At 47.4% G+C, this 11,764-nt stretch overlaps 1 long non-coding RNA gene across 1 annotated transcript in view; it reads left to right on the forward strand.

Annotated features, from left to right (window-relative positions):
- LOC309397562 overlaps positions 1 to 10,479 on the forward strand; it is a 70,555-nt gene extending 60,076 nt beyond the window's left edge. The window contains exon 3 of the long non-coding RNA XR_014176286.1: positions 10,325 to 10,479. This is a non-coding gene — a long non-coding RNA (uncharacterized lncRNA). The remainder of the gene's footprint in view (positions 1 to 10,324) is intronic.
- Positions 10,480 to 11,764: the final 1,285 nt, after the last annotated feature.

Raw genomic sequence — 11,764 nt, forward strand, 5'->3', positions numbered from 1 at the left:
TTGGTAAATAACAAAAGAAAAAGTATGTCAGGCATTAAAGAAGTGGCTGTGGCATCTTAATGAAAGATTTAACCTCGGACTTCTGTGTTTTAATAAGCTGAGATCATGCATCCTAGTACCTGTGGTTGAACTATGATTGGTAATTGAAGCCATAGAGATTGTGGACATGCTTAGCACTAAGACCAAGCAAAGCACATTATTGGCCACTGCCATGATTGTCCATCCAGGGCCTGCTGTAACTTCTTCTCAGAAGATAGAAGATTTGATAGATCACCCCAAGGCTTCATCTAATTCAGCATTATTTCACCCATTGGCTAAAATTGTTAATAACAAGCATACTTTTCTTCAATTAAAGCTTTTTTAGATTCAGCTATGTTATCTACCATTCTATCAGGAACATCTTGTTTTTCCAAGACAGCCATTGAACGTAGTGCTATGTAGTAGAGAAAATATTGTGGGCTGGGTTAAAATTCATGTTGATCCATCTTGGAGATCAGTTGTAAGGAGAGAGAGAGAGAGAGAGACAGACAGAAAGAGACAGAGACAGAGACAGACAGACAGATAGAGAGAAAAAGGCAGACAGACAGGCAGACACAGACAGAGAGAGAGAGACAGAGAGAAAGAGAGACAGAGAGAAAGAGACAGAGACACACAGAGAGAGAAACAGAGAGGTTGAGAGAGACAGAGAGAGGGAACCGTATTTTGCAACCTAACCATTCTCTGTTGCAGCAAAGATAAAGTAAAAAGGTTAAATCTTATGTAGGTAGTCCTGTTACAAAAAAAGGGGGCAGAAGCAACAGCAGAAAGTATTCCTACTGATTGATCTTGTAAATATAGTGATTGGATAAGCATCAGGGATACTAATGGGAAGAGACCCAAGATGAAATGGGTGGGAATACCTATTTCATCAATATCACTCTAGGAGGAACAGCACACCTGTTTATCTAGGTCACTTGAGCATTTTTTTTTATTTTGAAAGATGAGTTTCACAAGCCCGCAACTTGAAGATGAGTTTTACTCTTACTTCATCCAGTTTGCATATTTGATTCAAAGGGGGTCGAAAAGCTCAATAAATCATGTATTGGCGGGTTTCATACATTGGCGGTTGTGACACATATTTTGAGCGAAAGGGAGCCACAGCAGAGGGATGAAAGAGCCACATGTGGCTCCAGAGCTGCGGGTTGCTGATCCCTGGGCTAGTCCCTCTCTGTCACAGCTAGGAAGCAGGCACTTCCAAAATTTTGTCAAGAAAACTGCAGGGACCTGTTTAGCCAATGGTCAACATTGGCTCAACGGAACAACAACAAAAATGCCCTATTAAAAAATGGTGATATGCTTAGTAGAGTTTGCCTTTCCTTTAAATCTGAAATAATAGTTTTCGCAACAGCTAGACCCTTTCATTCCTGCAATTTGTTACATGTCATTTTGACCAGGCAGGTCCTAAATTATCCCAGATTCAGATATTCAGAATATCTTTGGGGCTGAATTTTCTCTGTTTTTCGTTCCTAAAATCTTTTCTCCCCTCCCCCTCCCCCAAATCATTTAGTAGACAAGAGGTAGATTTATATGAAGAATAAGCTTTCAAATTTGTTCTGCCGTTGCTCTTAACTGGCAAACTTTTCTCCCCTCCTCCCCCCCTGTAGAATTTCCATGAAAGCATGATTTAATTTGCAGTTAATTAACTCATCAAATCTTCATTGTGATTAATCAATTAATGCTTTCCATCCCAGATGAGACATTCATAATTTCTTATGAATAAAATGGGCCCTAAAGACAATTGTATAGCAAGGTGATCAGTGGAAGTGAGTGACAGCTCCTTGAAAGTGACGCTTTTGAATAAGGAATCCTGGATGCTCCTTCAGTTAACGACTGGGAATCTGTAATAGCCATTGAGTGGATGCATTCATTAATCACGGGTTAAAATGTGAGGTTTACAATCAGAACTCATCCGTGGTGGGAAAATGATTAACAATAGGTAGGAAAGGGATGAGAGGCATGGACTGGTGGGGATGTAAAAGCTGAGAATGAAGTGGCAGGTATCCCTATGTGGTACCTACCCCCAGATGTAATGTGGTACCTATCCCCAGATGTTCTGAACTGTATCTCTTGTAAGATCTCCTCATTCACCTTGCAAGCTATGGGGGACAAGTTCTGAAACCAGAGCCACCCAGTTCAACAGGCAATTGGGTTGCATAGCCATGGCATCAAGCCATCTTTATCTAATGCATGTTTATCTTTATAAAGATAAAGCCATCTTTATCTTTGCTCCTGGGGAGGAAAGCTAGGGCAATTCTAGGCAGCATACCAAAAAAGCAGCGACATCACCCTGCCAACAAAAGTGCGTATAGTCATGGCTATGCTTTTCCCAGTTGCAATGGATGGCTGTGAAAGTTGGACCATAAGAAAGGCTCATCGCCAAAGAATTGAGGCCTTTGAATGATGGTGCTGGAGGAGATTGCTAGGTGGACAGAAGCTGGGACAAGTAACGGGCGCTCACTCCATTACATGGCACTAGGGATTCGGACCACCGAACTGCTGACCTTTTTGATCGACAGCATCTTAGCCACTGAGCCACCACGTCCTACGTCAATAAGCATAAAACCATATAAAAGCATTGTTTGTTGAAAAAGCCATTGTTGAGTAGACTTGCACAAATGCATTGAGCCTAGGCCATGGTTTGTAAACCTCCGTGCTTGGGTTAGGGTTATCACATCACATGAAGCCACAGATTAAAAAAACAACAACCACGGATTAGTGTATATTGCACAGTAGCATCAGTCCAATCTTGATTGAGCTCAGAAAACTAAGGAAGGTTAACAGCTGAATGGGAGAGCACCCACAATTGTTATCAGGACCGTAGAGTAGATTGAAAAGTTGTTGTTTTTATTTTTTTAAAAAGCAATTGGCCAAGTATTTAGTTGTTCCTGTTGCCAGGAAACCATTGGTGAGTTTCCATGACATCAGCACCTGGAAGTAAGGCCTATTTTGTGAATGTGATGAGAGGTTGAATGGGATTCCCCTTGAATTCTGCAAAGGAAAAAAAATATCCACATTTTATTCCTTCTCTCCACCCTTAAAAATATGCAAGACTTTAAAAGGATTTCCGTTTTTCATCTGGCATTTGGCATGCCAGGCTATTCTTTGAGTTAGAGGCCAGCTTGTTAGCTCATCCTAGTTTTGTTGGCTGAACAAACAAAGCAAACCACAACCATGGCTTGCCATCTATTGGCAGATCTATGAAGAGGAGACCTGCAAGGATGGTGTGACGGACGCCATCCTTTGGTCCCACCTAACTAGAATGCTTTTGTGGCTTTATCTGCATTAGGTGGCTTCAAGTTGGAAATACGTCTCATCCTGAACATAAACATCTCCCTTGAGGGGAGGCAACTAGACACAGAGGCATTTTTTTCTTCATGCCCTCACTCTGCTGAACACTTAATTTCCACACCCATCCCCTGGACTGTTGCCTCTTGCTCGGTTTGAATTTGAGAGCATCTCTTCTTTCCAGCGGTACCCAACTGTTTCTAAAGTCCTTCCCTGCTCTTTTTCTTCCTCTCTTTTTTCTTCCTGCTGTTTTTCTTCCTCTCTTTTCCTAGCTTCCTAGCTCTGTTTGAACCTACAGTTTGCCGAAAAAAATTGAGGTTGGCTGGGAAGTGAGACTGACTGCAGTACTTTTGCACTAAGCCCAGGTTCCCAGGTTTCAACCGGGAGGCGGGTTGGGGAAGAGAGCAAACCTGCGCCCCCTCGCCTGCCTGCCTGCCTGCCTTTAAAGGCTAAAGGATCGCAGACTGATCGGGTCGCCTGTGCTTCAGGGACGTCTGTTGGACCGCCGCGGAGCGGGGGAGGGGGGGGACGAGGAGACTTAGCTGCGTCGGGGCTCAGAAAAAGCTGGAGAGAGTTTGCTGCTGCTTTTTATTTTATTTCTTTCTAAGCAGGTGCAGTTGTAGATCTCTCTTTCTCTCCCCCCAAACCCCTAAAAAAAAAACAAAGTCTCGGTTTTGCCCTTTTGAGTCAGCCTCCCCCCTTTCTCTGCTCTCCGTAGCTCTGCCTTTCTGACTTGTGTTCCGCTGGGCTCGGTTTAATGATCGAAGGCGCTGCACTACTGCACAATCAGGTTGAGAAAAAAAAGTCTCCGAGAGTTTGCAACACTGATTTAGATCTGGAGGGGTTCTGTTATTTCTTCCTCCTCGCTTTCTTTCGGCCGGCCGTGAGCGCTGGTGGGGGCGGGAAAAAAAACCGGTCAAAAGAGCATCCTTTTAAAAGAGAGTCCAGACCCGGAAACGGAGCGAGGCCCAGATCCTGTTTGCCAAATCCTTTTGCAAAAGTGGAGGCTCGTGACCCAGGCGCTGGCTTAACCTGAGCAAGCGAAGGACCAGGAGTTTCGTTGGCAGAGGGGCGAAGTCGGCCCTCTCTACTCCCCCCCCCTCCTGGCGTGGCGAAGACCACCGCGGCTTCGCCAGGCCCTGGATTCCCGGGCGGTGGGAGCGCTTACTCGCGAGCAAGTCCAAGTAGCATTATAACTTCGCTTGCTTGAGCAAAAGAGGGCAGAAGGGAGCTTTAGCGGTGGTGTGTGCCCGCATGTGGGTCTGGAGACGCGGTATTCAAGCAAAACAAGTCGCGTAGATACCTGCATGGGGCTGGCTCGGGATGATGGCTTAGCTCTAGAAAGATAAAGCTAAACAGTGGGGATTTACGGAAGCGATGGTTTTGGTTCAGGCCAACAGGAATGTGGTGGAAATGGAGATATTAAGAACAGAAACTGAATATGACAATATTCGATACCCTATGATCTGTCTGTCTGTCTGTCTGTCTGTCTGTCTGTCTGTCTATCATCTATCTATCTATCTATCTATCTATCTATCTATCTATCTATCTATCATCTATCTATCTATCTATCTATCTATCTATCTATCTATCTATCTATCTATCTACCTACCTACCTACCTACCTACCTACCTACCTACCTACCTACCTACCTACCTACCTAAAGTTTCTCCTTGGAAAAGCTTTAGTTCTTGTTTGCAAAAACTAAATCAGGGGCATCTTTAAAAAAAACACAAAATAAAATAAAATAAATCCGCATCTGAATTCTTTGATGAAGGGTAAAAGGAGGGGGCGGGGAGTATGTGTATGTGCGCGAGCGCGCGCCCGTTCAAGAATTGATCAAAGTCTCAAGAGCGACGCGGTTGCAGCCCTTCCGTGGAGGGGGATCCCTCTGCGACCCCTTCCTCCTCCTTAATTGCTAATTAAAATGGGGATTTTTTGAGGGGAAAAAAAACACCTGCCAAAGTATTAGGGGACCTGTTATTTCTTCCCCACCGGTCTCTTCACGTCCGACCCTATAAGTGTTCTTTGGGGAAATCGGCTGACAAAACATCTGGTTTGTAGGAGCGATGCTCCTGGCATCGAGAAAAGGCAAACTTTGAGACCGTGGCTATTTGCTTACTAAAACAATTTACATACGACGATTCTTCTTAATCCAAAGCGCACTTTTTTTTAAAAAAAAAATCATTTGCAGTCAGAAGAGCTTGAAACATATTTACAGTTTTGGAAGGATTTCCCCTTCTAATAATTTTTTTGCTGAATTTTCCGAGGTGTTTCTTGGTCTGCCTTGTCCTTCCAGAATAATTAGGGCCAACCTTCTCTCCCTCCTTTTGACAGAGTTCATTTTTCCTGAGTTCTTTTCGTGAAGAGCAAAACGGGCTTTACTACTACTACTACTACTACTACTACTACTACTACTACTACTACTACTACTATTTTATTTTACAAAGCACCATCACCATAACCCTAATGTCAGATAGCTGCTAGGGAAGGGAACAAGCAATCCATTGTTTATGTTGGCCTTCTTAGAAGATCATTTCAATTTATTTTGGAGTAAAAGGCGTGCGTCAAATCAGTTGCTTCCCAAGGAAAAAAAAAGGAAGGAAGGAAAGTTGGACAAGAATTGTTCCGGGCTAATAATCTGACGCTCGCAACCAGAAAGGACAATCGCTCTTAACAGAGCTTGGGAGCATCGCTCGTTTTCTTATTAGGAGTTTAGCGTCTTTAGTTCCAATCTATTCTCCTTCTTCAAGACTGTGGCACCTCCGCTATTTTCCCGACGACGCGTCTTTTCAAGCCTCTTTTCCTTTTCCTTTCCCTTTTGGGTGGCTTCTCTGGCCTCTTTCCTCAGCTCGAATCGCCAGTCCCTTGCGCTTCTTGCCTCGTGACCTTCGGTAGAGTCAACTTTGCAAAGGCCTTCGAGAACGGCTCCTGAACGCAATAAGGCGAGCGTCAGGTTTCTTGGTTGATCTTCTTAAGTTGATGGTCTTCAGCGCGGAGAAAGCAGTCGGAATGGACCTGGGAGGGTGCATTTCCATCCATCTGAATGATTTAGGGATGTATGGTTTTTTTTTTGGGGGGGGGGTTGGATGGGAAGAAGGAGAAGGAAATTCGGTCAGTCAGAAGTCAGAAAGGAAGAAGGCCAGTGGGCCCGTGGTCGGCTCTTCCATGTTCACCCCTGGAATTCTGTAGCTTTAAGACTGGAGCGGGTGGGATTCTGGTACCTGCAGTGCCAACCACAAATAACAAATTCGTCTTTAAATCTGACCGTATCCTTCAAACCCCCCCCCCCCCATCTCTCTTGCCTACTTTAAACTCGAGAAGCTGCTTCCTTAATTTCCACCTTTCTTTACCAAAGGCGGCTGCTAGAGTCAAAATGCTAACAATAATCAGCTTTTTTATTTAAAAAAAAACACGATGGAAGTTCCTTAGGCTGCAATTATTATTAATAGTAGTAGTATTCGATCATTAGAGAAGACCGGGTAGGATTTAAGGGAGAATTAAAAAAAAAACTTGGACTGCGTGTGCAATACGCACACAGACCTACGAATGATGCATCATAGGTTTTAGACTCTTCTAACTATAAATTAGAAATCACGAATCCTAACTTGATCTGTGGCGGAATGAAGAGGGATTTTATTAGAAAACTGCCGGAAAAACTCAAAGAAACACCCGCCCCCGCCTCGATCCCACCGAAGCAGTCGGACTGGTCCCCTCACCGCCTCCCCCTCCTTCATAGCACATCTATCCCCGCAACAACGAACCCCCCGTCCTATTTTTCAGAGGGCGACCAAGCCCCCAACTTTCAGTTCCATTCCCCCCAAATAAACACCCAAACTTCCCATCCGATGCCGCTCCCCCTTCCTCCCTCCCTCCCTCCCTCCCCCGCCTCCGCGTCATTGCTAAGATTTATTTCCCGAGCCGTGGATGTGAGTTATAAAGAAGCTGCTAACACGTGTTCCCTCTAGAGACCCCGTCCCCAGCATTAAATTAAAGTCCAGTAGGGTTAGGAGGTGGTGGGGGCTGGAGGAGAGAAAAAGAGGGGTGGGGAGGGTTTTCCCTCTCGCTCTTTTTCCTTTCAAAGCTATCAGGTAGCTTAATAACGGTGCCAAATTATATCCAATGCCAAGCAGACGTGCCTACTTCCGCGGCGAGGTGGTGGGGGGGAGTGAATTCTACCCAAGCGGCGCCTTACTAAAATCTGGGCATTTTTAATTTAGCAACCCCGGACAAATAGAGGTTGGGCCGAGGGAGCAGAAAGCTCTAACTATAAACGTGCCTTTCGTTCTCTCGCTCTTCCTTTCCCGGGAAACTTTTCTGCCCGGCCTGGAGGGTTGTTTGCTTCAAACACAGAAGAAAGTGGCAACTGACAACATCCTGAGGATTAGATACGGTAAAGGGAAGAGGAAAAGGATTGTTGTGACAGGATGGAGGTGGGTGGGAGGCGTGAGACGCAGAGAATCAAATGCTCGATTCTCCGGTTAGGAGTCTGGAAATGCCCGGAACTCACTCACACACACACACACTCTCTCTCTCTCTCTCTTCTCTCCTCTCTCTCTCTCTCTTCTTCCTTTCTTCTTTCAAAGGGGGTTTCCCAAAGGTGATGCCAGTTTAGGGAAAACTGGCACGTTCTTTGGGGAGGATAAAGGAGGAAAGGGAATTTAATTTCCCCCTCTTTGACAACACCCCCCCTCGCTATCCGTTTATTGCTCCCCGCGTGCCTCTCAAGCCTTGAAATCAATCACACCACGCCAGATTTTGAACCCGCAACCGCTATTCACCGTAGGCGTAGCCTTTTTGCATATAAATTGCCTTCACAAGAGAGACGTACAGTATGCGGATTTTTTTTTTAAAAAAATGTTTTTGGCCTAAGACTTATCGCCACTTGTTTCTATTCTTGATGAGTTCCCACGGCGTCATTTATCTATTTTAAACTTCGGGCACCGCGTTAGAAATGCAACCCCCTCTCCGAACGCCCCGCACCCTGCGTGCTTCACCTTTGAGACAGAGTGAAGATTACCCGGAAGGCATCCAGTTCTATAAATAATTTATTTCCTCCTTTACTTTAGACGACCCTTCCTTCCTTCCTTCCTTCCTTCCTTCCTTCCTTCCTTCCTTCCTTCCTTCCTTCCTTCCCATATTTAAAAGATGGAAAAAGTCTGAAAGATGCCCATTTGAAATTATTGCCCATATCTTCCAAAGCGGATGCCGGGTGTGTGTGGGGGTCTCTATCGTTTCTCCCCACCTTCGCTCGCTCTTCCTTCCCAGTTTCCACGCTCCCATGTAGCAAATACTTTGTCTCCCCTACTTCCCCCCCCCTTTAAATAATAATAAGAAGAATTCTAGCGACTGTTCCCCACCTCCTTCGTAGTTGAGCTGTTTAGGACGCGAATTATTGGTGCGCGGTGCCCGGTCCGCGCGTCCTGCCGGCGTTGCGAGAAAGCACATTCCGGAGGAGGCTGTTGGAGGCGCCAATGGAGAGATGGACAGATGTTGGGGAGGATCTAGCCAGAGCGGAGCGAGAAAACGAGGACCGCTTCTCCTGGGTTGTAGGAAAGCGGCTTAGCTTGCAAGCACAGGAGGCACCCGCCGCCACGCAGCCCCGATTTGCTCAGCTGCCGTAGAAATAACTTTTTTTTTTGGGGGGGGGGAGGTATGGACTGGGGGAGAGAGACAGAGAGAGACGGTACCGCATACCCGAGTCGGGGAAATAGCGCGGGGGAAATCCGGCCGCCGAAGCGAGCGTCGAGAAGACGCTCCTTCGGGGGAAGAGTGGAAAACGTAGGGAAAACCTCGCGTTTCCCGCTGTAGTTTCCCTGGACATTCAAAGAACTTGATGTATTGGTAAGAAGGGGGGGGGGAGTAGAGAGGTGTTTCATGCTAACGGCCGGTTCCCTGGTTTGGTGTGGGTGGGTGGGTAGGAGGGAACTATGATGATAGAAAGAGGGGAGAAAAAAAATCAAACTTTTCTGTTGGGACTTTCCACGCGAGGAAAACAAACAAACAAAACAAAACAGCTCCCCACTCCGGAACCTCGGTTTTTATATAGGGGGAGGTAAAAACAACTGCTTGGACTGTCACCTTTGAACGAGTCCCTCAAATCGTGTCCAAGGAGCCTTCGCTGGCGCTTTAAAAGTCTTACCTTGGAAGTGAGATCACTTTGTTCTCTCCCCCCTCCCCTCCGAGAGAGAGAGAGAGAGAGAGAGAGAGAGAGAGAGAGAGAGAGAGAGAGAGAGAGAGAGAGAGAGAGAGAGAGAGAGAGAGAGAGAGAGAGAGAGAGAGAGAGAGAGAGAGAGAGAGAGAGAGAGAGAGAGAGATTTACTATTGACGCTTCCTGCACTTTCTCTTAAGCTGGGTCTTAAAGGCGCGGGACCGTCATTTGCTGGTCTGTTATTAAATATCTCTCCGCTACACAAAGGGAAAAAAAGGGGGGGCAGGAGGAGAGACAGGGGCGGGGGGGAGAGTGGAGAGCGCGGGGTGGGGTGCAATTGGCACTCGAGTGGGTGCTTGGCTCTACCTTCTGATCCACGTTCATAAAGCACTTGAGACACAGTTAAGAGACCAGCCTCTTCTCCTTCTAGCCCCCCACCGCGTTCCTCCCCCCCCCGCGTTTTTGCCGTACCTTATTTTGCAAGCCAGGGAGACCCAATCAAACGCGCAGCGCATCGATTCGCCAAGCGCTCTTTGGCAAAGCGAGGAGGGGTTCTCCTCCGACCTTTCTCCCCCCCTCTCCCTTCAGATCTCTTCGCCGCCAATGAACTTGGACGAGGAAAAGGGGAGGGATGGGGAGCCAGCCAGCTACCGCTTCTTGATTCGAGTTTCTTTTTTTTTTCTTTTTTAAAGAAAAAGTACGTTTGGCTGAAGGAGGAGGGAAGACAAACTAGCGCGCGTTCTTCTTTGGCCATGGACTACGTTTAAGTCCATCTTGTCTTCTCTTGGTTTCGTTCTTTTTCTTTTCTTTTTCATCCTCTCCTCTTCCCTTCTCCCCGCTGTTTTAAAGATTCCCGTTGGCCAGAGATGGGCACGGAAAGGTGAAACTCAAGAGGTGGGAGACGCGATCCCGTAGCGGCGTTTCTTCTCGGCTGCAAAAAATCCAATTCCGAAGGCGTCAATCTTTGCCTGGGCGGCGACGACCGGTTAAAAATCTCACCACTAGCTCCACAGGCACGCGCTGGTAAGTGGTATTGGAAGACCGGGGAGGGGGCGCGAAGAGAGAGGGAGGGAGAGAGGGGGGAGAGAGAAAGTGAGAGGGGAGGGAGAGAGAGGGAGAAAGAGAGAGAGAGAGAGAGAGAGAGAGAGAGAGAGAGAGAGAGAGAGAGAGAGAGAGAAGTGGGTGTGAGTTTCCCCCTCCCTCGCTGAATGCGTGGAGGCTTTGGGTCTTCCAGGGGTCGGCTCGGTGCATTTTGCAGCAAACAAAGTGCCATTAGGAGTAGTTCGCGGCGCTTGGTGTCTCGAGGCCCCTCCCTCGACAAAACGGGATGTCCCCAGCCGCCCCTACCCAATGCAGACGGTTTCTTTGGGAACGAGACAAGGAATTTACGCTTAAAAAGGAAGAACCCCCTCCCCTTCCCAAGTTAGCGCCGGCTCGCAAAATCTCGGATGGAGAAGGAAATGTTAATGGAGTTACTTTCAGTGGGGAAAAGAGGACTTATAGAGCAAAGGAGAGGGCCGGGCGCACCCCTCCTCCCCCTGTTTTGCGGACTGGAACTTACCCACCACCACCACCACCGTTTGGGGCCCGTGGGACTTGCCCATCCCCTGTTCGCAGCGACTTCCAAAAAGTTTCTTTTTAAAGGAGAGAGAAAAGTTCCAGAATGGGGACGTTGGGAGGTGGGGGGTGGATGGGAGTGTTGCAGGTAGTGCTTTAACTGGGCCTGTTCCATCTACATGCAAAGCACACACCCCCAGCCTCCCTCTCTCCCCCCTCTCCCCAGTAGAACTGGCAAGCCGATGTTCCTTGCCCCGCTCCTGTTTGGATTTGACAGATCGGCTGTCAAGAGCCGAACTGGTGAAAGTCCGCGGCAGGATTTGGCAGAGAAAAGCCTTCTTAAATCTTTTTTTTTTTTTGGGGGGGGGAAGGTGGGGCGAGAGAATGTCTCTTTTTTTTGTTGAAGAAAAGAACGCCGCTCCTTTCTCGGCACATTTTGGGGAAATAACTTCCCCTCACCCCAGCCCGCGGTAAAGGGACGCTCCGAGCATCTGTAAATGCCAGAAGGCCGAGGCGCTTTCTCGGATACATTTCTATGCCCCCTCCCGGCCCCCAATTTGCAAGAGAGAACCAGGGAGCTGCGCTTTCGGTAAAGGGGAAAACGGTCCTTTCCTTTAACTTCTTGGGGCGGCCCATCCCCTGGCGGGATCGAACCGGCGCGATAATTTCCCCGCGAAGGGGATAGTAGGTGGGTTAGGAAAAACAAGCCTCGGAGGTGCGTTTCTGCTCTCC

Source organism: Natrix helvetica, assembly GCF_964273705.1.
Source record: "Natrix helvetica genome assembly, chromosome: 10".
In the NCBI taxonomy this organism is placed as follows: domain Eukaryota; kingdom Metazoa; phylum Chordata; class Lepidosauria; order Squamata; family Natricidae; genus Natrix; species Natrix helvetica.